The sequence below is a fragment of the Pleurodeles waltl genome, chromosome 7 (assembly GCF_031143425.1).
Source record: "Pleurodeles waltl isolate 20211129_DDA chromosome 7, aPleWal1.hap1.20221129, whole genome shotgun sequence".
In the NCBI taxonomy this organism is placed as follows: Eukaryota; Metazoa; Chordata; class Amphibia; order Caudata; family Salamandridae; genus Pleurodeles; species Pleurodeles waltl.
Genome location: NC_090446.1, coordinates 1,092,381,467 through 1,092,408,258, shown reverse-complemented (window position 1 = coordinate 1,092,408,258; position 26,792 = coordinate 1,092,381,467).

The window sequence follows — 26,792 nt, the reverse complement described above, 5'->3', positions numbered from 1 at the left end:
CTACAACCGCTGGGGCAGATGATGAGATGACGGAATCCTCTGGTGTACAGACCCATGGTGGACCTGTCGACAATGGAAGACAGACACATCATAATCACATACAGACTTGATCGTGACACAATCCAAGAACTGTGTGCCCAATTGGAGCCATACCTGATGTCAGCTATCGGCCAACCCACAGGTATCCCCCCTCTAGTGCAGTGGTCCATTTCCTGGCAAGTGGCTCCTTCTAAACTACAGTGGCCGTGGCATCTGGGATGTCGCAGCCAATGTTTTCTAACGTGTTGAGCAGGGTGTTGTCTGCCCTGTTGAAACACATGCACAGCTACATTGTGTTCCCCCAGGTGGATGATTTGGCCACAGTGAAAGCTGACTTCTATCCCTGAGACATGTCCCCAACATCATTGGTGCAATTTATGGTACACATGTGGCATTTGTCTCCCCCTCATAAATGAACAAGTGTACAGAATTAGAAAAAGCTACCATTCGATGAGGTGTGTTTGGCGGACCAGTACATCTCCCATGTGAATGCCAAGTATCCTGGCTCTGTGCATGATGCCGATATCTTGAGGAATAGCATTATCCCTTATGTGATGGGCCAACTCCAGAGGCACCGGGTGTGGCTAATAGGTGAGTCCAAGGTCCCCACACAGTATGAGTAGGTGTCTGGGTATGGGGTAATCCCTAAGGGTTAGTGTGTGTCTAACAGGTATCCCTAGAAATTTGCAGGTGACTCTGGTTACCCCAACCTCTCATTGCTACTGACCCCTGTGAGGAATGCCAGGACAAGGGCAGAGGAATGCTACAATGAGGCATGTGGGCAAACTAGACGTATTATTGAGAGGGCGTTCGGCCTCCTGAAGGCCAGGTTCCGGTGCCTCCATCTAACAGGTGGCTTTCTGTACTACTCACCTAAGAAGGTGTGCCAGATCATCATGGAATGCTGTATGTTGCACAACCTGGCATTGAGATGCCAGGTGCCTTTTCTGCTGGAGGATGAGCCTGGTAAAGATCTTGTGGCAGAGGTGGAGCCTGTGGACAGTGAGGAAGAGGAAGCAGAGGAAAATGATTTTGACAACAGAACGAACATCATCATGCAGTACTTCCAGTGACACACAGGCAAGAGACTAACTGCACCTCACATTTCAGAATACTGTAGGGCATTGTATAAGTCAGCCTCTTCACCTCTGTCTATGGACAATGACTGTTCCCTTTGGATTTCCTTTTTGCAGATCTGGGTACCCCATTCTGCCTTCTGCTATGTGTACTGCTGCCCAACAACTGTCATACATTGGTATGAGTAAATGAACATTTACATTGCAATTTGTTACTAATGTTGTGATAATGCATTTGTGAAAGATCAGGCTGACTCCAGATTGTTTTTTGATTAAAGGGTATTTATTTAGATACTAATGGGTATAGGGGGATGTGCAAGGGGCTGGGGTGATGGTGGAGGAAGGTCCATGGTAGAGTCCAGTCTCTTTGTATCACAGGTCCATTGTCCAAGGGGGCATGGGAAGGGGAGCAATGGCAGTTCAAGGTGGACAGGGTAGCAGAGTGGGACAGAAGGGTGACAATCAGGAGGGTCATATTTCCTGGTGGGGTCTTGGCAATGTTCTCTGTCTTCTGCCTGGTTCGCAGGGACAGTTCGTGGGTGGTTCTCCTTCTACAGGGGGTGGGGTGCTGGTGGCCTGCTGGGCCTATGGTGGGGCCTGCTGTCGACTAGCGCCGGCAGAGGTGGAAGACTGTTCCTCAGTTTGGCCAGTGTCAGGGCCCTTTTTTGAGCCACTGACTCCCTCATAGTCTTGCCCATATCAGCCAGCACCCCTGCTATGGTGACCAGGGTGGTGTATATTTTGGTGAGGTCATCCCTGATCCCTGTGTAGTGTCCCTCCTGCAGCCGCTGGGTCTCCTGAAACTTGGCCAGTACCGTGCCCATGGTCTCCTGGGAATGGTGGTATGCTCCCATGATGTTGGAGAGTGCCTTGTGGAGAGTGGGTTCCCTGGGCCTGTCCTCCCCCTGTCGCACAGCAGTCCTCCCAGCTTCCCTGTTATCCTGTGCCTCTGTCCCCTGAACCGTGTGCCCACTGCCATTGACCGCAGGTCCCTGCTTGTCCTGGGTTAGTGGGGTTGCCTGGGGTCCCTGTAGTGGTGGACACACTGCTGATTGACGTGTCCTGGGGACAGTGGCATGGGCCCGCTGGGTGGGTGCTGTGCTGGTGTTTCCTGAGGGGGGAGGTTCTGTGGTGGTTTGGGGCTGTGGCAGGGGAACCAACTGTCCAGAGGTCCCAGATGGGCCAGGCTGGTCATCCTGATCCAGGCGTGCAGAGCTGCTGTAATCACTGTGGGCCTCTTCTGTGGGGGACTGGATATAGCTGGCACCTCCTGTCCGGTGACGTTGGGTAGGGGTCCTGTTGGGATGCAAATGCATTGTTATTGTATCTGTGTGTGACATCTTGTGCAATGGGTGTGTTTCCCTGTATAAATGTGCTTGCACTGTTGCCTTGGCCTTGTGTGATTGCTGATTAGCTGGACTGGGTGAGTCTATCTAGTGTGCATGCTGTGGTAATGGGTGTCCATGCAGGTCTGTGATGGGTGTCCAAGCATTGTTGTTTCATGCAGGCCTTGGTATTGGGATGGGTGGGTTGTGATAGTGGGGTATATGTGAGGTGTTGGAGTGATGGGGGTGAGGGTAGGGGTAGGAGTTTGTGATGGTATGCAGGTAGGGTGGGGGATAACGTAGTAAAGATTTGACTTACCAGAGTCCAGTCCTCCTGCAACTCCTGCGAGGCCCTCAGGATGCATGATTGCCAAGACTTGCTCCTCCCATGTTGTTAGTTGTGGGGGAGGAGGTGGGGGTCCACCGCCAGTCCTCTGTACAGCAATCTGGTGTCTTGATACCAGGGAATGTACCTTCCCCCATAGGTCGTTCCAACTCTTCCTAATGTCATCCCTGGTTCTTGGATGCTGTCCCACGGCGTTGACACTGTCAACGATTCTCTGCCATAGCTCCATCTTCCTTGCAATGGACGTCTGCTGCACCTGTTATCTGAATAGCTGTGGCTCTACCCCGATGATTTCCTCCACCATGACCCTTAGCTCCTCCTCAGAAAACCTGGGTTGTCTTTGAGGTGCCATGATGTGGTGTGAGTGATGTGTGAGGTGATGTGTGGGGTGCTGTGTTGTGATGTATTATGTGATATGCGTGGATGGTGTATGTGTGATGGTGTTCTGTGCCTCTTGGTGAAGGTGTGGTCTTTGCTTTTCTCTCTCTGCTTGTTCTAATTTGTTCGTGAAAAGGGTTGTGGGTAATGTGGGTGTGTGTTTTATAGTGGTGAGGGTGTGGTGTGTGTATGTGTGTCAGGTGTGGGTAGTTTGAATTATTCAATGTGGTTGTGTTTTGCAAGTGTGTGTGTATTTTGAGTGCGGCGATGTGTACTGCCAATTGTTTACCGCAGTTGTAAGACTGCCGCAGTGATTCGTGGGTCGTGAGACTGTGGGTGTATTCCTGTTGGCGTTATGGTGTGGGTTTTGCTGTCGCCAATTTATCACTGACCTTCGGTGTGGCGGACTTGTGTGGGTGTCTTTATAGTGGCGGATTTCTCTGTGTGGGTCATAATACCCGTAGCGGAATACCGCCGCGGTCACGGTATGTTGGCGGCCGTCGGTACGGCGGTAAGCAGAATTTACAAAACCATCAGACCAGCTCAATAAAAGTTGTATGGAAGGTTCAAAGGTCCATTTTAATTCTACACGATAAAGATAGGGTGGTAGGATCTGAGATGAATAGCTTTAGAAAGACTATCTTGAATTATGCCTACAGGAATATTAGCTAATACCCGAAAGAACATATGTTCTTATGTCTTTGAGGATAGCTCTAATGTTCAAAATCAAATGGCAGACAGTTCCCTGCCAGAAGCCAAATAGATTTCACGATCAATACACAATTTACCAGAAGCCAAGAATTTGTGAATAACAGTCCTTCTTCAAAATCAGTTACAGTCACTCATCACCCATCAGTAATGCAATTGATGAGGTTACCGAGGTTTACTGAGGAAACCCAAAAAGAAAGAGATTATCCCACTAGGAGGGAACATAAAACCTCTTCTAATATTGTAAAAAGAAGGAAGCATAACATGAACTTGGTCGAATGCACTGGTGTGAGAGTTTCTGAAAGCCTAATATTGAGCCACTTGGGAGAAGTGACAGAGAACATCCTGCCATGTTTGGAATCAAAAAAGCAAAACAAGCAAATCCACAAATAACTTAGAATGCCTTATTTACTTTGCGATCGCATTGCATGGACTACAATGTTAGAATAAGAACTAACCAGGGATCAAGAAGGGCCTCTAAATACTAAGGTATTCATTGACCTCATGGATAAGGCAGACACAAAAAACCTTTAGAAATTTGAAAACAGGTTCTTAAAAAAATACTTGGTTGTCTTTTTATTACAGAAGGTCATAAATCTAACCAACAGTTGAAGGCATGTAATATTTTTTTTCAGGCAGAGATATTAAGATACCTCTACAGCCCCACAGGAGGGAGTGTGTCCTCTCCTAACTCAGAGAATTAAGCCCAGAAATGTCCTGATTAATGTTAATTCTTTACAGCTCTATCTGATATGTTGAAAGCCAAAAAGGATGGACCCTGGCATTGTGACAGAAGATGGAGGAGTTTAGAAGCTTATGCACTCTTGTACACATGAAGTTTCCAGCGTTCTAGACAGTGATATGTTGTAAAAAGATTACCATTTCTCGTGCAGAGGAAGAGACTAAAGTCTTCTTATCAACCTTTTCGCAAGCCAAGAGTAGCAAATCACTCGAAACGTTGACTGTCTTTTTAGACAGTGGCATAAAAATCGATCAATCACAGAACTAGTATTTTAATAATGTAGTGCCTGATTTGGATGTTGGTTCTATTACTACCAATCTGCACTGACAGCAGACCCGAAAAGACCGTCATGTTGATGGTGTTCCATTTGCTATATTTAGATGCATTGTGGCTGAGCCAAAGACTACCACAACAGAGTGCTTTTCCTATCAGTCAGACTGGCGGGTTCCCTTCAACCATACTTAGATGTTACAGTTCTGCAGGCGGTGTGCTGCTGGCAGATTGCTGCTGCAGGTATGCCATCGCTGAGCATAATTGACAATGGCAGTGGCTATGGAATAGAAGTAAGTGGCACACACTGTATCTTAGCCATATGTGTCGACCTACACAACACAGGACACAACAAACCTGATATATATAATTTTCATTCTAACACCACACAACACGTACATGCTGCAAACACACATTGCCATACATCCATGACACAACACACACACACATATACACACACACACCATGGACACTGTACTCACACACAATACAACCACAACAACCAAGACAACTACAATCTACACACACTACACACATCATAACAAAGACCACCACACAACACTCACCTGAATGGTGCACACACCAATACAACACGCAACCAAACATACACAACAAGATACACCTATATGCAAGGGGCACACATACTGACACAAACACATGACCCACTCCAGCTCCCTCCACCTCAACCAGCCAGTTGCATCACATACACACACATGTGTACTGACTCACATGTACAACCGGAAGCACAACATCACAAGTACAGGTCCCCGTGAAACGTGCACACATGGATGCAGTTGATAAGTGTGCTTGTACCATCATTGTGGTGCCAGCATTCATTGAGCAATGAATACTGACACCAAAATGACAGGTGTGTGTATGTGCAATATGTGTCTTTTACAAGTGTGTACCCATCCATGTCTGACCCAATCGTGTTCCCTACATATACATGTCACAATAATTTGAAAAAATTACTATGGCATCCGTATGACTGCAGCAGTCCAAAGCTCATATGTAGTGCCGACACAATGTACACAGCCAATGCAGGTTCCCTACCTTCCAGTACAGTGATGGCCGGGCCATGTTTTCTCTGTGGTCCGGTGTCAGCAGCCTCGGAAAGCCATTTACAGTTGAAAACAGAAGTGGTTTCAGGAAAAAGGGACATTTGTACCTCATTTCTCCCCCAATCCGTCAACTCAGGTGTGGAGGTTGAACTGCCATAGTTGGCTTGGCAGTAAAGCACATCCAGATCTGCAAGGCAGAAAAGGTGGCCTGAGTCGTTCTATTAGCCACTATTTCCTAGAGTGCCATCAATGCAAGTGGAGTTCCTTGGTGAAGACAGCAGGACGAATGTGGTCTATCGCCCATCGGACTGTCAACATCCAAAAGGGGCGGGTGGATCGCAAAGGTGGAAGTTGGGCTTTCAGTCAGAAAACTGATTTGAGACAATTACTGCCAAGATCTAAATCACACCCTTAGTTACACAGAAGTGATAGGGTAGTGGCAGCTAATTAGCACCGTAACTAAAACATCCTCAATACTTTCTAATTATTAAATGTTATAAATGGATGACAAAAGTGAGGCTCATGTCCTCTAACATTAATGGCTTGGGATATCCACATTGAGACATGCCAGTGTTGGAGCCCACCCCGTCCATTAACCATACAAAGAGATGTTTTTTTTTGTCACAAGTAACTCAATTAAGTACTTAAGAGCACAGCAGGGATTGAGGGCAAACTTGATTAATCTGGTAGTACTTCTCATTTCAGAGTTCTTGCAATGTTGGTATATGCTAGGCTTGCTGCTAAGCTATCTGTACTATTTTCAGATGCACAGTGTAGGGATGTGTTAAGTCAGGGACGTAGCAATCAGTAGTGAAGCAAGTGGAGTTGCAATGGTGCCAGAGGTCTAACAGGCCCACTCAGTCTTGAAAATTGCTGTATTTAACAACACAACCAGTCGTCAACTTTCCACAAGGGGCTTTGGAACTCATGCCACTATGATGGTAGAGGCCATTCCTGTTGCAAGGAGAGTTTGTTACAAAATGAATACAGATGATGGTGGACTGCATCACAGTTTAGAGTTAAAAGCAGATTTTTATTGAACATCTATCAGAAATTGGGGGGCTCATTTGCAATATTTTGGTGCAGGGCAGCACTGCAAGGCTTCTTGATGCACTGCCTGTGTCAAAAGAGAGCAGGAATCCTTGTAAATCAAGAAATGTGTCAAAATCCGTGGGTGTTGTGTGGGAAGACCCATCATCTCACCCATAGAGCGCATCTTTGATGGAGAGTAAGGCAGCGCTACGACTTGTGCTATGTTGCCTTAGTCCATATCTGCAGGCCATTAACAAAGCCATGCAAAGTAGCTTTGCATGGCCTTGTAAAATAAGATTCCGGGAGCATCAATAAAAAGTGATGCACTGGTGGTGCAAGCTGCTTGTAAATATGCCCCAGGGTTTCTGGTTGGCAGAGGGATGCACCCTGTCCAAGAAGGAACCACAGTTGCAGTCAGTGTAAGTCACCAACACACCCTGTGCCCACCCCCTGGTAGCTTGGCATAGAGCAGTCAGGCTTAACTCAAGAGGCACTGTATTAAGTATTTGTGCAGCACTTCAAGCAGTAAAACTGTGAAAATACCACACAAAAAGATACCACATCTGTTCATAAACATATAGATTAATTTAATGAACAAGGCAAGACCAAGACAACAAAAACCCAGTTAAGTAGAAGTTGAGATATTAATTCTCAAAGAATAAACTTAGCTGTGGTGCTTAGAAGCATAAAGTGCCAACCGGAGCTATCTGGTCACGCTAGACCGGTCAAATCTGAAAAGTCGAGCTGACCACGATGGAGTGCATGGCTAGATACAGGGACCAGCCTTGGCCCACTGAAACAGTATCTTGGGTCAGAGTTGCATCAAATTCAAAAGCAAGATGCAAGGAGCAAAGGAGAGTTGATGTCGATCCCCAAGATCTAGGTGATGCATCAGCTGTGAGCTGGGCAAAGTTGGAGAAGCCTCGGGATTTAATGTGATGCTTCGCACAGTCAGTGTCTTGGATCCTTTCAGCAGCAGCGATGCACTGGAGTCAACAACAATGCCATGTGCTTGATCCTTGATGCAGCGGCGATGTATCGGCATCAATGGAGATGCATGGGTTCCAAGCGTGCAATGGCGTCAATGTATGGATTTTGGACTGGAGCAGCACTTTATACCTACTTCCAAGGACCCAGGACTAGATTGGAACCACTTGGCAGGGCAAGACTTGCAGCAAGCAAAGCCCAGGAGTTGAAAGTCTTTTGCGTCCCTGAGAATTCAGAAGAACAGGAGGCAAGCTAGCAAGGGCTTGAGTCACACTGATTCTGGGTTCAAGTGTTGTGGGTCCAGTCCTTCTCACCCAGGCAAGGGGGGCAGCAGACCGGCACAGCGAGAAAGTAGTTCTTCCAGGGTAGCAGTCCAGCAGAGTAGCAGTCCTTGTAGCAGTGCAGTTGTCCTTCTTCCCAGTAGAATATCCACAGGTCCATAAGTGTACTGAGTTGGTAGGGTCAAAAGTCCAGTTCTTATACCCCCAGTGGTGCCTTAGAAGTGGAGGAGACTTTAAAGAAGGGCTTTGAAGTGCACAGAGGTCCTCCTTTCATGCCCTGGCTCCAGACCTACTAATGGGGCATATACAGCCTTTTGTGTGGGGACAGGACGCTACCTATTAAGATGTAAGTGTCAACCCCTCCCTCCCATCCTACCCAGGATAGCCCATCAGGATGTTGATGGCAAATTAGTCACACCTAAGCCCCCTTTGTGTATGGCTGTCTAGAGGGAATGCACAAGTCCAGCTGCCACCCCACCTCAGACATGTAGTGGAGACACAGAGGGCTAGGACAGGAAAATAACAACTTTCTAAAAGTGACATGTTCAAAATTGTAATAATAAATTTCACATTACCATTACAGAGGATTTATCATTACAATTCTATTGATACTAAACATCCCCTGCCTACTCCTTCCCGGTCAGGAATTGCAGCTTAATAAATACTATAAGGAATCCCCAATATTATCCTATAGGAGGGTTAGGCCTCACAGTAGTGAAAAATGAACTTTAGGGTTTTCCATTACCAGAACATGTAAAACTTAAAAGTATATGTCCTGCCTTTTAATAACACAGCACCCTGCTCTCTGGGCTACCTAGGGCCTACCTTAGGGGCGACATATGCAACAAAAGGGGAGTTAAAGGCTTGGAAAGCGGTTTTCAATGCTAAGTCAATATGGCAGTATAACGCTGCTTTCAGGCTGCAATGGCAGGCCTGGGACATGTTCAAAAGTGCTACTTAAGTGGGTGGCACAAGAAGTGCTGCATGCATACTAGTAGCATTTAATTTACCCTAGAACATGTGGTGCGCTTTACTAGAAACTTAGAAGTAAATTAAATAGGTGAATTAGGTATATACAAGTAAAAGCATGTTTTAGAGAGAGGGCACAAACACTTTAGCACTGGATAGCAGTGGTAATGTGCACAGAGTTCTAAGGCCAATGAAAACAAATTCAACAAAAAGAGGAGGGGAAAAGGCAAAAGGTTTAGGGGTTATCCTGCAGGGAGGGCTATTTCCAACAAGAGCATTACTCTCTGTGTCAGATGCTTCTCATTCCAACACTGCTCTAACACAGACGTCTGCTCTCAGTAACTCTTATCATCTCACCACAGCACCATTCTTTTCAAGTAGAAAGATTTCTTATAGTGTGCATTGTCTCCTCTACTGTCAGAGCAGATGTATCTCACCTTGGCAACGACTAACTTAAGGCAAACTCTGCCCCTTTAATATTTCCGATCACTACCTGTCAGGTTACATAGATCTCACCCTAAATACAGCAGTATAAAATCCTGTTTGTCCTCATCGGCTCATTCTTATCCATTGTTAAAAGAGGCACCTCGCTTCCCATGACACACTCCTAGTTACTAGGTAAGTGAAGCAATGTGTCTGCTGCAGGCAACTGTTCATATTCAGTAGATTTAGGATCACAAAAGGATGATGAATGGAGTGTTGAAACTTTTCAACCACTCACCCCCAGTCACAGATCTGGGTTTAATCCATCGTTCTTTTGCTCACCATGCCACCCCAGTTTGGACCCAGCCATATGCAAATCAGTCTTGACCCTGTTCCCATGGGAACAGTCCAGTCCCATCTGCTAGGCCAGGTCCTCCCTGGACAGGAAACAAGCATCCTGGGACCAGTTGCAGGGTATCACCCTTCATCAGCCAGGCAAGCATGAATCCAGTGGTGCAGCGAGCAAGGGAACCACGTCTGGGCATACCTTTCCCACTTAGGGCAACTTTAGCACCCATGGCTGGGTCCAAACTGGGGTGACGTGGCGAGCAAAATAACGATGGATTAAACCCAGATCTGTTACTGTCGGTGAGTGTTAGAAAAAGTTTCAACACTCCGTCCATCATTTTATTTTGTTTTGTGATGTTGCTTTGTGCACCCTAAGTGGCAGGGGCATTCCTAGACGTGGGTCCCTTGCTCGCTGCGTCACTGGATTCAATCTAGCCTGGCTGATGAAGGGTGATACCCTGAAACCAGTCCCAGGATGCTTGTTTTCTGTCCAGGGAGGACCTGGCCTAGCAGTTCGGGCTGGACTGTTCCCATGGGGAACAGGGTCAAGACTGATTTGCATATGGCTGGGTCCAAACTGGGGTGACGTGGCGAGCTAAATAACGATGGATTAAACGCAGATCTGTGACTGGGGGTGAGTGTTTGAAAAGTTTCAACACTCCGCCCATCATTTTATTTTGCTTTGTGATGTTGCTTTGTGCGCCCTAAGTGGCAGGGGTATGCCCAGACGTGGGTCCTTTGCTCGCTGCGCCACTGGATTCAAGCTAGCCTGGCTGATGAAACTGGTCCAAGGATGCTTGTTTTATGTTCAGGGAGGACCTGGCCTAGCAGTTCAGGCTGGACTGTTCCCATGGGGAACAGGGTCAAGACTGATTTGCATATGGCTGGGTCCGAACTGGAGTGACGTAGCGAGCAAAATAACAATGGATTAAACCCAGATCTGTGACTGGGGGTGAGTGTTTGAAAAGTTTCAACACTCCGTCCATCATTTTATTTTGTTTTGTGATGTTGCTTTGTGCGCCCTAAGTGGCAGGGGTATGCCCAGACGTAGGTCCCTTGCTCGCTGCACCATTGGATTCAAGCTAGCCTGGCTGATGAAGGGTGATACCCTGAAACCGGTCCCAGGATGCTTGTTTCCTGTCCAGAGAGGACCTGGCCTAACAGTTCAGGCTGGACTGTTCCCATGGGGAACAGGGTCAAGACTGATTTGCATATGTCTGGGTCCAAACTGGGGTGACGTGGTGAGCAAAATAACAATGGATTAAACCCACATCTGTGACTGGGAGAGAGTGTTTGAAAAGTTTCAACACTCCGTCCATCATTTTATTTTGTTTTGTGATGTTGCTTTGTGCGCCCTAAGTGGCAGGGGTATGCCCAGACGTGGGTCCCTTGCTTGCTGCGCCACTGGATTCAAGCTAGCCTGGCTGATGAAGGGTGATACCCTGAAATCGGTCCCAGGATGCTTGTTTCCTGTCCAGGGAGGACCTGGTCTGGCAGTTCGGGCTGAACTCTTCCCATGGGGAACAGGGTCAAGACTGATTTTCATGTGGCTTGGTCCAAACTGGGGTGACGTTGTGATGTTGCCATATTCAGAAGATGACAGGTTAAAGTCTTGCGTAGCCAACTCTGGCTTTCTTGGAAAGAAACACACATAAACCCTAAGATCCATTCAAACTACAAATATGATGATGACATAAGTAACAATATTTAAATTCTAAAACATAATATTCAATTACACTTTTCCTTTGATTTAGAACAGAAATGAAAGACATCACCAGTTAGTTTCTTTATTCATTGCAAACTGTTTAATGGCATGTGTTAGGCCTTCTAAAATGTAGAAGTATCTTCGTAGCATAACACAAAATATGCAAAATAACATCAGCTAAGCTCTATGGCTTCACAGGATGAGTTGAAGTGTGCTCTGGAACTGAGAGGGAGCCCTCTCTGGGGTCCCCTAAGACGGTGAAATGATATTGAAAGAGTGGAGTTTCTTAGGCCCATATTTATATTTTTTTACGCAAAACTGCGCTGGCTCAGTTTTGCGTCAAAATTATTACCGCCGGCTAATGCCATTTCGGTGCACCATGCGGGCGTCAAATTTATACTTTGACGCACGGCGGCGCAAACCACAGGTGTAAGTCATTTTTTATAGGCACACCGCAACGTTAAGTCATAAAGCAAAACGACATTAACGCGGCGGAAATGACTGTAGGTCGATTTACAACAACGCAAACCGGATATGCAGCATTTTTTGACGCAATAGCATCAAAATTCCCCGGGAACACAGCCATTTCAGCAAAGGAGAGCCAAAATGGATCCCAGATGCCTGTACAGACCCCAGGAAGATGACAACAGACCAGGAACCAGTTAGGAGGACCCACACAAGAACCAGGACACTTTTAAGTAGAAAAGAAAGTGTTGCTTCAGTGCTGAGGAACAGGAAATTATGTTTAAAGAGGTGACGGAACACCAGCACCAACTGTTTGTCACCTCAAAGTTGCCAATCAGTAGGAGAGAGGCAATATGGCAACAAATTGTTGACAAGATTAACAGTGTGGCAGAAGTACGCAGAACAGTAATTGAGTGCAAGAAACGCTGGCATGACTGCAAGCGCAGGACCAAGGAAAAGATGTCCAGGAACAGGAAGACAGCACTGCAGACTGGAGGTGGGAGTCCAGCACACCAGGAGTCCCTGGACCACTTGGAGGAGATGGTTGCAGCCGTCATCCCTGAGCAGATCGTCACAGGGATTCAAGAACAGTACAGCACAGACTACCAGGAGACGACACACATGCACTGTAAGTTGCATGGGGAATTAGAATGCACTAATGTCAACTGTAAGCAGGGGGGGATACAGGCCACAAAATGCATGGAAGTCATCATATACATGGAGTGGCATGGGTAAAGGAGTATGGCATGGGGGCATGGCCCGCACAGAGAGAAGCTGGGGCACACCATAACACTACACCAACAGTCCCATGGGGGCATGCTGCCATGCCAACAATGGAGCAAAGGTAAAGCCACGCCAGGAGGGAAGGGCACAACGTCAAACTGACATCCTGGAACACGTCAGCCACTACACCCCCTACAATAACTAGGGCCCAATTAACAACCTCTAGTCATACCGACAACTGGAATGTAACAGTGACAACAGTTGCCACTACCACCTCTGCTCTGTGGGCAGCTCAAGTAGCCAATGGCAGTAACATCCCCATGGATCATACACACCTAAATTAGAGGGTTGAGGATGACAACTTCAACAATCCCCTGAAACAAGACAAAGGCTCCAGTCCTGTCAAATATGAATGCCCATAGCTGTCGCAAACATCAGCCAATGTCATCCACATTAGGAGCTACACAGCATTAAGGTCACACCCATGCTGCATATGCCTGTGTCCATCCTGTGCCTGGGTCACAATGCAACATCCCAAATGCCAAACTGCTCAGACAACAGCATTGAGGGGGAGGACACATGTAACTGGTCACTGACATACACCTGCACAGTCAGAGGAGGAAATAGGACACTGCTACGACTATCAGGGCAATCCAATCTCCACACATTCCCCAACATCAGCTGTACACATTACCAATGCCAACATCCATATAATGCCATAACAGTGCTATGCATAGGGTACGTTACATGTCAACTACATATAAGTGGATGTGAAAGATCAGAGACTGGGGCAGGTCCAGATTGTTAAGTGTGGTGCCAGTGCCATCAGAGCACCCACAGCCAGTGAAAGGTCTCACCATGAGAATGGATGTAGATCGAGGCTTGAGTAGGACAAGAAGATGGCAATTCATTATTTGGCCTAAAACAACACTAGAGGAGATAATGCTGACAAGTCCAATAACTTAATACAATACATGTGACATGCAGGTGGGCCATAGGCCTGGGAGAATGCCCATCTGAAAGACTGGAGCAATAAACAGGAAACAAGATCACAATGTGAAATCATCACAAGGCAGGCATGTCACATCACAAATGCCACAACACACACACTAATTGTACCCCATTTCATTTCAGGAGAAGATGGATCTCCTGCCGATAGGCCTGTCCCGGAATACCCTGATGTCATGGATGACGAGCTGACAAACATTCCCCAGCAGACCATCCAAGATGTCCTTGGAACCCTCCAGACCCCACCTTAAGTCACAAGGAGGAGCACAGAACAAGCAGCCATTGCAGAGGACCCACCCACAACACCAATTGTAAGACCTGCCAGCTCCAACACAGCTGAGGACTCAGATGACACAGGCACAAGCTTTGAGAGAACTGTAGTCGGAGTACAGTGGGAGCTGGCCAAGGAGGTGCGGGGTGGGATGCAAACTATGACAACCAGCCTAGAGGGGGTGCGTTTGTGCATGATGTCATCTGCAGATCAGGCAGCAGCCATGCAAGCGCTAACATCCATCCTACAAGGACTACAAGAAACTGTCAAGGAATTCAACACTGCAGTAAGGGAGTTGCATCAACACCTCGCACCCCAAACCTTCCACTGCATGCACTAATACATTCATGACCCCCTCAGGGTCGACCTGGCTGCCTACCATCGTGATGTGGCTGCTATTCGTAAGAATCAGCAGATCCTCCTTGCAGCAGTACTGCCCTTAAGACCTTCACAGGTAGCAGTGACCGGGATGTCTGACTCCACGTCTTCTAACACTGAGGTGTTTGTTGCCCCTTCACAATCACCACCACCAAGGACAGAGGAGGCAACAAACACATCAGAAGAAGAAGACATGGAACAGATCACCTTCACACAGAAAAGTACCCGGAAGCATTAGTCCCTGCCACATGGCCAACTATTACCAAGGTCCAGTGCTTTGTAACATGCCAGTCTTACAACAACTGTACTCAGTGACTGTTCTGCAAACCACTGTTAATCTTGTCATCCTGCCCAGTGATTGTCTCTCACTTACTCATTGGCAAATCCTGTCCCTCTGCACTTTCTGACACATCACCCCAGCATGTCAAAAGCATTTTCCTTTACCACTTGTGTACGATCACGATGGAAGATGTCACTATAATGGACTCACAATCATGGACAATGTACATATAGCACTACAGCACTTTTCAATAAATAGCACTTAAACAACAACTTTGTCTCTGTGTAATGTGACACATTAACTGTGCAGTAGATAACTGAAATGTGACTCAAATTACATAGCTTGACAATACAACTGTCCTGAAATTATGTAGTCAGATACATTTGCACACTGGCCAGGATTGCATCATACTCTGCCCTTCCTGAAGGTAATATCTGATGAAGTGAGAAACCATACACCATCATGCTGTGTTGGACAGAACAATGCTTCCTCAAGGGACATCGAAGTCATCAAATAGTGGCAGCCAAATGTTGTCACCATGCAATACTAACACATATAAAAGTGCCCACAAATCTAAGCAAACACTCCAAAAACTGCATGAATTAAGGTGTCTGAGTTTACATCAAAATAAGTAATCATGCTGAACAGTGCCACAAATTATGTCTGTGAGTCATGAAGACGATACTACAAGAGTGCTTACGACCACTCACCTTATAAGGGTGTCCTTGCACATCACACTGCAATCACACCTAAAACAGTTCCCTCAATACCAAATCTGGAAGCACTGTTTGTGACTTTGAAAACATACTTATTGACAAAAACACTTTGGGATCCATATTAACTGTGATTGGTGGTTGCAATGAATGGTGGAATCTTTGCAAGGTAGCTCAGGGGTAGCTGCCAATCTTACAGCTCAGTTGGGATTTGTTCGTAGCATAGGACAGAAATGTAAGAGAACAAAATTAATGGACACTTATGTCAAGGCCCTGATCAACAAGCATTTAACACATACTGTAAAGGGTTCACTATATTTTTATTAAACGGTAATAACAGAAGAGGAAACTCGGGGAAAAGTCTTACCTACCCGAATCTACCCTAACTACTCATTACCCACAACTGTCCCTATCTAACCTAACCTAAACTTACTTATCACATGTAACGAAAAGTTCTAAACATCAACCCCCCACCCCCCTTATGAGACGGGTCACATGGAGGACAACAGGTACTAACCTAAACACATACTATACTATCCTAAACAAATATAGTTTTTTTTGTATTTTTTGATATTTTTTTTTGTTTTTTAGTTTTTTTGTAAACACACAAGAACCCCAACATAGCCACCCACCCACACACTCAAAAAGTAAAAATAGAAAGAATCAGGACCCCCCACCCCCCACCCACTAACACTAACTAAACTAACAGCCTATACTAACCTAACACTAAGCCCCTAAGTCCACTAAGTATAAGAACAAGGAAAGAGGAGGGAGGGGAGGGAATCATGTCCATATTAAAATTCTAGAGGTTGGACCTCCGGAGGGTCCGCTTTATGGACCGCACACACCTGTTCACATGTCAAACATCCCGCTGCAGGTGACTGATTTTCCGTAGCACGCTGTCCATTTTTCTTTCCATTGCCTGAAAAGCTGCAGGGTCAACTGTAGCAGCTGGGGCAGTCTGGGTACCGGTGGAGTATGTGTGTGGGCGTGTAGAGTCAATGCCTGTGGGCTGCCCTGAAGGTGTTCCACTGCTGGGGCCTGGAGCAACTGAAGACATTGGCACAACAGTCCCAGCTGTGGGTGGTGCCACCTGGGTGGAAGTGGTGGTTGTGCTGGTGGTGGCTGTGGTGGGCAAAATAGGGCCACCCCGTGGGAAAGCCCTCCATGCTCCAGAGGCCCATTCGTTCTGGTATCTTCGGGCCATCCGTCTGAACCCCGACTCTACCAGCAGGATATGCTGGTACCTCATAGCACCCCTCTGAAGCTCATGGACCTGGATGGGTGTCATGTTTGCAGCTGTGAAGACAAAGGCAAACAATTTACATTAGGAACTGCACTGTGTGAAATGGCACAAGAAGTAAATCAGACAGTACATCTACTGTACTTGTCACAGCTCATATCATCATACAGATCATTGAATGTCCCTGAGGAAGTACGTGGCAGGGCAGCCTATAAAGGTCATATCACACATAGCACATCCAAACCCTACAAGATGGGTAACAACTGACAATAATTTGGCATCTGAGTTCTGCCAGTTGTCAGCTAACAATCATGCTGCACATCTGTCGCCAATGCTAGGGCTACAGATGTCAGTGTACGGGATGGAAATCTAAAGCCACATGATCTGCAAGTTGTAATTGGACTTGCTAGTATAGTACTCATGTGCCATACCTGAGTGTTTATACTAGGTTCCGACCAAACATTTACTTATTCACATGTCTGTGTAACATACTTGTATCATCAGTCCTAGGTACACTATTCACAAACCCATGCCTTTGTTTGAGGGTGGGGGTTGGAGAAACAACAAACAATTCCAAACAACATGGACACCCAGGAAGCTTAGGAAAGCTGGACATGTGTTTGGCTCTACACACACACCACAGGTAAGGTCTATCAACAAATAGGAGACAGCAAACCCTTTAGCAATCCTAGTGCCACACATGTCAGGAAATGCAGACCTTTGTCCACATCATATACTTCCAGTAAGGCATGACTTACAACAGACACAGAGTTGCAAGAACACCCATGATCATGATTTGCATGCACACCTAGGCCATTGTACTCAAGTGCCACATACTTGCAGCACTACATGTGGAGCTACATGCTGCTAGGAAGTTCAACCTACATTGTACGTTGGTGAATAGGGAAGCAGAAGTCTGTTGGAAAGCGATTTGGAGTCCCAATCTGGGAGAATATGGGTCTGACAGTCAGACTAAATCTGAGATGAGTTCCAGTGCGACTCTTGTTGATGCAAGTGTTATCACATGACTCACCCCAGTTCTCATTGCGGGGCCTACAGGAATGACCTACAATCCCTAGATAATACAATAGGATAAGCATTGGCCAACTCAAAAATGGTGAGAAACTGAAATCCCACTCATGGAGCAAGACAAATGATTGGCCAGCGCTTCATACTTTGCAATGTGTTCAACACACAGGAGTCCATCACACATCACCAGCAAACACAACACATAACAGACATATCAACACTTACTGGAGTGTCCGGGGTCCTCAACTGAAGCAACCTCTCCCACAGTGTAGGGTGCCGGTCCACCTGTAAGGCATGGAAGCAAGAAATGTGCTCAAAATCTGTGCACTGACCAACAATTCCAAAGACAAAACAATGTGTAAGATGACATAAGTAATTAAAGCCATTCAGACATGATGATACTGCATCTGATATAGCACGGATAACATGTACATAGCATGGGTCTCCTGTGACAATTACACACATATCTGCACACATGCAGTGGGCCTAACTATCATGTGGTGGCAAACATGCTCCTTCATTAGTGAGCAGAAATAATAATGAAGTGTAATCGTCTCATCATGTGCATCCAAGGGAGACATCCAAAGCCTTGTTACTTGAGGACTGCATTACCAGTCAAAAAGCCTATGTGGCCATGACACATTTATGACACATAGGTACAATGTACAGAGGGGCAGGGACTTTTGTAAGCCCTCATGTTGTTACAGTTTCTTCATTTGATGTGGCCCAGCAATGGTGATTTGCACCAAACATGGAGATATGAACCCATGTGCATACCTTTGGACTGCCATCCCTAATTGGAATGTGGCACAACAAACTCCAAAATACCAGTGGAAGATGTTAGCTGAGGGAACCTTATACCTTTTCCAGATGTTTTCAAATCCAGATCTGACATGTATCCAAAAAGATGAAGGACCACAATAATCCCTAACATTCATAGAACTTCCATAAACCCTTTCCTTACACACTCACCAGACACACATGAGACATATGTCTAGGCCACATTGCCAATTGACGTGAAGCCAGCACTCATTTTCTGCATCATGTAGTGTTTCTAAAGTCAGTCTAGCTATTGCATCAACAAAGGTTGCCAATATTTTAGTAAATCTATACTTCACTGGCAAATGTGACCTATATAGACATGATTGGCTCCTATTTTGTGTGGCTGTCTGACACAAAGGCGCACCAAATTACATTAAGCAAAAGTATCTGCTAAGTTTGCAGAGCACGTGCTTCCTGACAGCTAGCAATTGTGGTTCTTCACATAGACCATAGGCAGATATTGTACACATCATCTGATGTCACTACAGAGCTTTTTTTGTGCAGATTTACATGATTTGTACTCACCAACAGTGCCACCAATCACTATTCCCAGGTGGTCCAGCAGATCTTGCTCCCTGGTGATGATGTCAGCCCAGCGGTGCTTCAGCTGATGGTCATTTCTCTGGCTCCCATACACGCGCTGCAAGTGATGCAGCACCTTTTCCCAATGGATTTGTCTCGAGGAAATGGCACACCAGCCATATAAACCCCCAGAGCTCCTCCTCACCCATCCTGCCAAGACGTGGCCTACCCATCATCTCAGCACCGAAAAGGGGAATAGGGGATAAAGAAGAAGAAAGGAGAAAAGGGGGAAAGTAGAAGTACAAAAATAAGTAAACTTAACAACTAAAAGAGCCCAACTATCTCCAAACTAGCACTACCCACAACAGACTCCCACAAACAACAAATACAATATAATACCAGACAATTGTAAACAAGACACACTCAGACAGTATACAACAACAATATTTATTTCACAAAGTAACAAGTAAGGTAGCACACAAGAAACAAAAGCACAAAATCACTGGACAACACTCTGAACACCGCCACACTGTCTAGAAGATTCACAGACTGCAAAGTGAAAGTGAAAGTACACCCACTGTACATAATCTGTAAACAGGATATCCTATTACATCACTTCCTGCATAAAGTGGCCACCGTTTTATCGTTATGCGTCATATTTTTTCACGCATACAGATTGTGCAACATATTTTTCAAGGTGCTGCGTGTTGATTTGAACGCTGCCCTCTGACTATGTGATTTATTTAATTATTGATAGGTGAGTCTTTGTGTTTTCTTTGGGCATAATAATTGATGTTATCAGCCTATAGCATTGCGTGAAGCTTTGTCATTTCAGAGCTGAGCATTTCAACTTGCAGTATTTATTCAAATTTTTAACGTTACTTTATTTATTTTATTCTAGTTGCTCTACACGCTACAGTGTTTCTATTATCAACAAACTTTTGTTATGGACTATTAAGGGTATATTGGACTTTAGGGCTTTATAAATTAATTTTTTAAAAACAAAATCCCTTTTTTCTAAACTTAATTATGATTTCCTTTTTTTTCTTATTTGGTTTTGATATTCAACTGGGTTTATATTGGGTCATTGTTATCTATTCTAGATACCATGATTAATGAGTTGGATCTACTAGCTTGTTTATGAAACTTTAATGAAGGTATGTAGCGTTATCACTTCAGGTCAGCTTTTAGGCAGTTTATTGTCTTGGCACTCTGGGTATATTTGGTATTACTTGGTGTCACTACTCGGTTCCTTTTTGTCCACTTGGGTTGGTGCAATTCATATACATTTTGGAGGACATGTGCATTTGTGTCATTGACATTTGTTTGATTACTTGTTACCCTTCTTTTACTTATTCAAGCTACATTGAAAAAATGTTTTTTGATGCATGTTGGGTCAATATTTCTGTATTAGTGGCCTTCTGTTGATTCTTTATGAGTTATTTTCATGTCACCTAAAGTCACAAATTGTAATAGTCATACCATCACAAATATCACGGTGACAGGGGTTTAATCTTTTGGTTGAGTGCATTTATTAATTGCAGTAATTGTATATATTTCTTACAGCCCTGATGAAGTCTTTGAGAGTGATTATATCATAGGGCGAAACACGTGTTGGCTGTTGTTGTAATAAAGATTTTGGTTCCAAGGACGGCGATTATGATTTTGATGGACATCATATCTCAAGATTATATTGAGTGATTTTTTTCACGAATCCCGGTCCGACTGATAATTTGATATTTTTTGCACTAAACGACAAGCTTGGACTATAAAAACATATGAAAGATTTAGTTTTGATTCATGAGTGCCCTGACTTCTGTTTTTCACTATTTGGTTTCCTTGGAGACACGAGAGGAGTGAGGAAGATCCTCCTGCCAGGAGCACCGTGCTTGAATTTTTTGTACTCGCTTTTAGTTTGATGACTAACTGTGATCACTGTTTTCCTATGATTGTCTTCCCAATTGCTTTCGCTTTGTCTTTAATTATTTGGATGTGGCCTAATTTTCACTCCTGTGCTTCGAAAAATATGACCCACAATCTGTATGCGTGAAAAAATATGACGCACAACGATAAAAATTTAAACATTTCAGGACATGAACTGGTTTTGGGGACTACTTCCATTTTAATGTTATGTTACATTTGGGACACAACTGAGATAGACTGATTTTACCCACGTTGGTGTTGATGGTGTATGTTCACATGTGAGACATCATACTGCAACGGACCATGACCCGCTACTTCCTTAACAGGATTTTGACGCTTAGCTGATGCACTAGATGGCCATATGTGTGGACTACATATATGTATTGCCCAATTTGGGCATGTTTGGCATCAGGAGAGGATAGCAAGGTGACGCACATGAGTACAATACCTCAATGCCTATGGCTCAATGTGTGTGCAGTGGCTACTAATGTATTAGTTGACCCAGTGTGTGTGCATCACAAGATGCATTATTGCAAATATGCTTGTATGAATGTGAAGTCAATGTGTCCAAACCTTAGATGCAAGTCATTGTGGAAATGAGAGAGGACATGTGTTAGTCATACATGTAGTAACATCCTTTGTGTGCATTTCCAAGATTTTGAGTAACGTAGACACCAGAAAGGACAAAGCATGCACCAGATAGATGGCAGACGCTTGTTCATGCCAATGGTCCACAAGTTGCCCATCCCATGTCCTAAATTTTTGGTAACTGCTTCCTAGGCACTTGTTGGTGAATCCCACAGTGAGTCAGGCACATGCATAGACGAAGTGGGTACCATGTAATTGGCCCAGACAGCCAAAGGTGAACCACAAATGTAATATGACGCCACAGTTGAGGTCATATGACTGAGCCACAACTCTCCAGTGGCTCTGGTGGACCAGCAGACGAGGTAGCATGTGTCCACATTTTTCCAGTGATCAATTGCACAGAGGTGTCTTGTTCATGTGTGTGGTCCAATGTTGATCCTGTATATTTTTAGGGGTGTATGTTGTCACAGTTACGTCCAAGTCTCATCATGAGTCAGTGGCAGCTATTCCTGTATCTACTGAGTATCCTTCGGAGATCAATGTGAGTAAAGTCAATGAGGACATGAGAACCTATATGGAGATGGTCCCACCCTGTCACTGAAGACGTGTTATGAGACCGTCAACAGGGCAACCTTGGTGTGCTGAGTGAGATAATGTCTCAGGTGTCATGCTCCGGCAGGTGTCATTACAGCATTTGTACACAGGTTGGCCTCTTAAATTCCCACTGCATCTGGGAACATCATAGCCTCTGTGCTGATTATTCTCGCAGCTTTTCACCACGCACGGCCCATCAATATGTTGTGAGCAATGTGATTCAGCGTGTGAACTGTCAGGGTCCTAACATGTGTGGACTTTTCATGTACATTATCAGAGGTAGCTGGTTCCGCTGGAGGCACCGTACCCAATCCCTGCATACGGCCCTGGTACACTGTCACACTTTGTCGTTCATGCATACATGAGACCCAGACAAGGGATGGGCCGTGATTTTGGTATTCAAAGACAATTTAACAAATATGGTACAATTAAAAGGCAGATGATGCTATCCAATGTATTTCGGTATGCATTGATGAAGCACATGACAAAATACCATCTGAGGAATGAGAGGTTTGGTAAAGCAAGTGTGTTACATATGTAGCCACAAGGAATCTTTAGGGTAACACACATACAGGTGCCAGTCAGACTGAAAGGATGCAGGGTCAATCAGGATCCAGCAATTCACAAGTTACATAATCAGTGGTCTGACTCAGACTGGTCGGAGGAAGAACAAGACAGTTGACATGGAAAACTGTGTATGTCATGTGTTTTTGAAGGTGATACATGAACCCAAGGGCTGTGTTACACAGCTTAATTACTAGCAATGCATAACAGAGTATTTGACAAAATGGCAACTTCTATGCTGTTCCAGGCATCAGCAGGGGCAGTGCATGTTCAGATGGGTGGTGTGCATGGAGGTGATCACAGGTGTGTGCTGCATCTGTTCCTCACAAGTCCTGTATGTGAGATTTGAATTCACATGGCCAACAGCACCTTTCACATGGGAAGCAATCTACAGGTGCTAACAGGGCTTAGTAACTACAAGCCAGTGTATTAATTGACCTGACGTCCATGCAGTCAGATGTACTATGACAATGGTATACCAGAGGCAAGGGTGTAGCACACTGGATTACTATTGTTTGTCTGTGTGTGTAGAGGAGGGAATATCGGGGTACACATATTACTATTCCAGGGACCTCTTCAGACAGGTGGGTTGTGACCAGGAGCATGGGTGTGTCAGGAGTTAGGAAATGGGCTGACATGTACATAGAATGTCAAGTGCGCAATGCTTGTCATATGTGTGGCACTTGCGCTGTCTATGTTCTGCTTATATGGAACCCTAGTCACAGATAGTCCTTGCAAAGATTGGATGCAGTTAGACTTCATGCTGTCAAGAGTCTGGTCATACATTCCTGTTACCAATGCAATAGCACATCAACTGCCTCATGTATGAGGCTGGTTTTCCCCTTTTTGAGTGATGGTGTCTTAGTTGTGTGCCATATGCTGCGATGAACCATGTTTCCAACATGTATGTGTGAAATAGGTGTGGTCCTCTGCTATTGCCCTTCAAAGGTGAAATGTACAGGATATATGTCATTTACAGTGTTTGTGTATGTGACTGTTGTAAGATACGCATCACAATTGCTCTGGGATTTTCTTTGTCCTGATCGGTATATCAGCAATGTTCCATGAGGCTACACTCTTATTCTGATAGTTAGAGATAAAGGTGAGCAAAAATTATTAGCCCAACCATGCTATGGTGATTAATATCGGTGTTTATTTACATTAGTTAATACAGAGGTGATGGTGATTATTTTTAAAATAAATTGTTCACAATATGTTGGTGCCTACACACTCTAGCAGCCGTGTTTTGTTGTTCCCCCTCATGTTGCAGGCCACCATCCTCCTCTTCCTCCTCTTCAGGCGTGTGTGGCTCTGGTTCCAAGAGGGGAATGTTCCTTCTTATGCAAATGTTGTGCAGGATGGCACATGTTAGAATGACCCTACAGACCATTTCGGGGGAATATAGGAGGCTACCACCAGTGATGTCGAGGCACCTGAATCTCGACCTGAGGATGCTGAAGGTCCTCTCGACTATGCTGCGTGTCCTCCTATGTGCGCCATTGAAGGCACACTCTGCTGCAGTGCTTGGGTTGCCAAATGGTGTCATTATCCATCGCTGGGTCCCATACCCCTGATCAGCTGAAAGAGAAAATGAATGGGATCATGTTGATGTAGCTTGCCCCATTGATATCACCTTGCATGGCAGTAGGTGTCTGGTGTTGTCTGTGACTCTTTTGTGTTATTGTGTTGCATCCTAGGTTTGTAGGATGTACCATCTGCATTGTGTTGTTTCCTTGGCTGAACGAGTGTTTGGCTGCTGACCGGTTGTCAGAAGTATGTTTTGGGATTTGCAGTACATTGTGCACTCCCTAGCATTGTGACTTGGGATACAGGTGTCACTGTGTCTTCAGTGTGGGTGAGATGATAATTCCATACACAGGTTCAATTTGACAGTGTTGTTAACACGTTCACATCAATGTACCCTGGACATCCCATACCTTTAGACTAATGCAATGGATTAATTTAAACATCATTGAGAAGCTTACATTTTGCAAGGTGACAATTAGGCAAACGTCTTAACATTAGACTGTACACTAATTTCAGATGTGTGACAGATTCAATGGTGACCCATGAAACATGGCTAGCGATGTCACAACCTCAGTGTGTTCCTATCGACATGTTGCTGTTGTGGTGTATGTGTTGTGTGTCCTAGAGGGTTGCTGTGCAGTGTGTATATAAGTAGGTTTCTGTACTTACCAACAAGTAGTCCATTGCCATACCGTCCATCCTGCAAGTGTTGATTGATGGTGCTGTGATGGAAGATGAAGGAGTCATGGACACTCCCAGGATATTTTGCCACGATGTTGGTGATCAATCCTTGCTGATCGACAATGGCCTGCACATTGATGGAATGTGTGTGCTTCCTGTTACGATAGAGGTGTTCAGTTGCAGCAGGTGGCACAAGACGTACATGTGTGCAGTCGATTGCACCAAGGAAATGTGGGAAGCCACTAATGAGGTAAAACCCCTGTTTTGTTTCCTGCTGCTTCTGCAGTGTGTTAGGGAAGCAGATGTGGCGGGGTGTGAGTCCAATGATGGCATCCAGTACTTTGGGCAAAAAGGCAGAGAATGATGGCTGTGATATTCCGGCAACCAGGTCACCAGTTGTTTGAAAAGAGCCACTTGCCAGCATGTGAAGTACGGCAAGCAGCTTGGTTTCTGTTGGGATGGTGCGGGGTGTCAGCAAGGTGGGTGCCAACTGTGGCTCAATGTTGCGCAGCAGCTGCTGAATGGCCTGCCAGTTCAACCTGTACTTCTGGATGATGTCATGTTCCCTGAGGCCATTAAGGGTTGTTCTGGTGCAGAATATCCTCTCCTGCCTTCTGCGCTGCCTTTGGGGTCCCTGCTGGTGTTGTGGTAGCTGCTGTTGTTGTTGCTGGGTTCTGCGTCTGCGTGCACGCTGGATGAGAAGCACCTCCATATCTCCCTTTTGCTGCTCTGCTGCTCTGCTGTTGCTTCGGTGTGTACTGATTAAATACAGGTGTGTTTGCCCCATTTTAATACCTGCCCTAACCCAGGCGTTAATTTTTGACGCAAATCGGGCTGTGCGTCATTTTCCGTCTCCGCCTCCCGGGCGTGCAGCATTTTTGCCAGAAAGCATAAATACGACGCACAGCCGTTTAAGTCATTTTTTGGACGGGATCACCTACCTTGCATATGATTAATGCAAGGCGGGTTGCCGTATCCAAAAAATGGCGCACGTGGTGGGATTTTGACGTCCGCGGGTGTCAAAGTTTAAATATGGGGCAAGGTTTGCGCTGAATGTGTGTCAAAATTGTTGATGCACATTCCGCGCAGACAGAGTATAAATATGCCCCTTAAATCTCAGTATCTTGGTGAAGACATCAAATAAATTTTCCCACTGGTTGTGTTGAAATGTGATTGTCCACTTGAAGTGTGGCAAAGGAGCTAACAAGAACAATGCAATACAATGAAACCAATGTTGCTTCACAAGAACAAGAAAGAGGATGGTGTCTAAACCCAAAGGGTTTTATTGATGATTCTCAGATGACCAATTAAATCAATTAGCAAAATTGAAGAAGGCACACACACATTTAATAATTTATAAGAAAAAAAATGCAAAATACTATTACATACATCAAACAAAATATCACCCAAGCAGGTTCCAAAATGTAATGAAAGTGGTAAAGAGAAATTCTTTGAGGTTGGTGTCAGCATTACTTGACCCAGATTTAAGGTTCAAATGAAAACTCTGAGTAGTCAAGCATGAAGCTTAACACTTTGGGCAGGAAAAATAAGCAGTCAAGAAGGAGTCTTCCCTCAGTAATGTCAGGATGAGGTCTGGTCTGCTATTCTGAAAGCACACAAATAAAACATGAAAGAAGATTCTAGAAGTCTTCTGAATTTCTTTTTTCAAAAAATGAACCAAAAAAAAGACAGTGTTCTCAGGGAGCAGATGGACTCCCTAGATTCCTAGCCTCCCAAAAAGAAGCACTCATCTGGATGTTCTTGGTCGTAA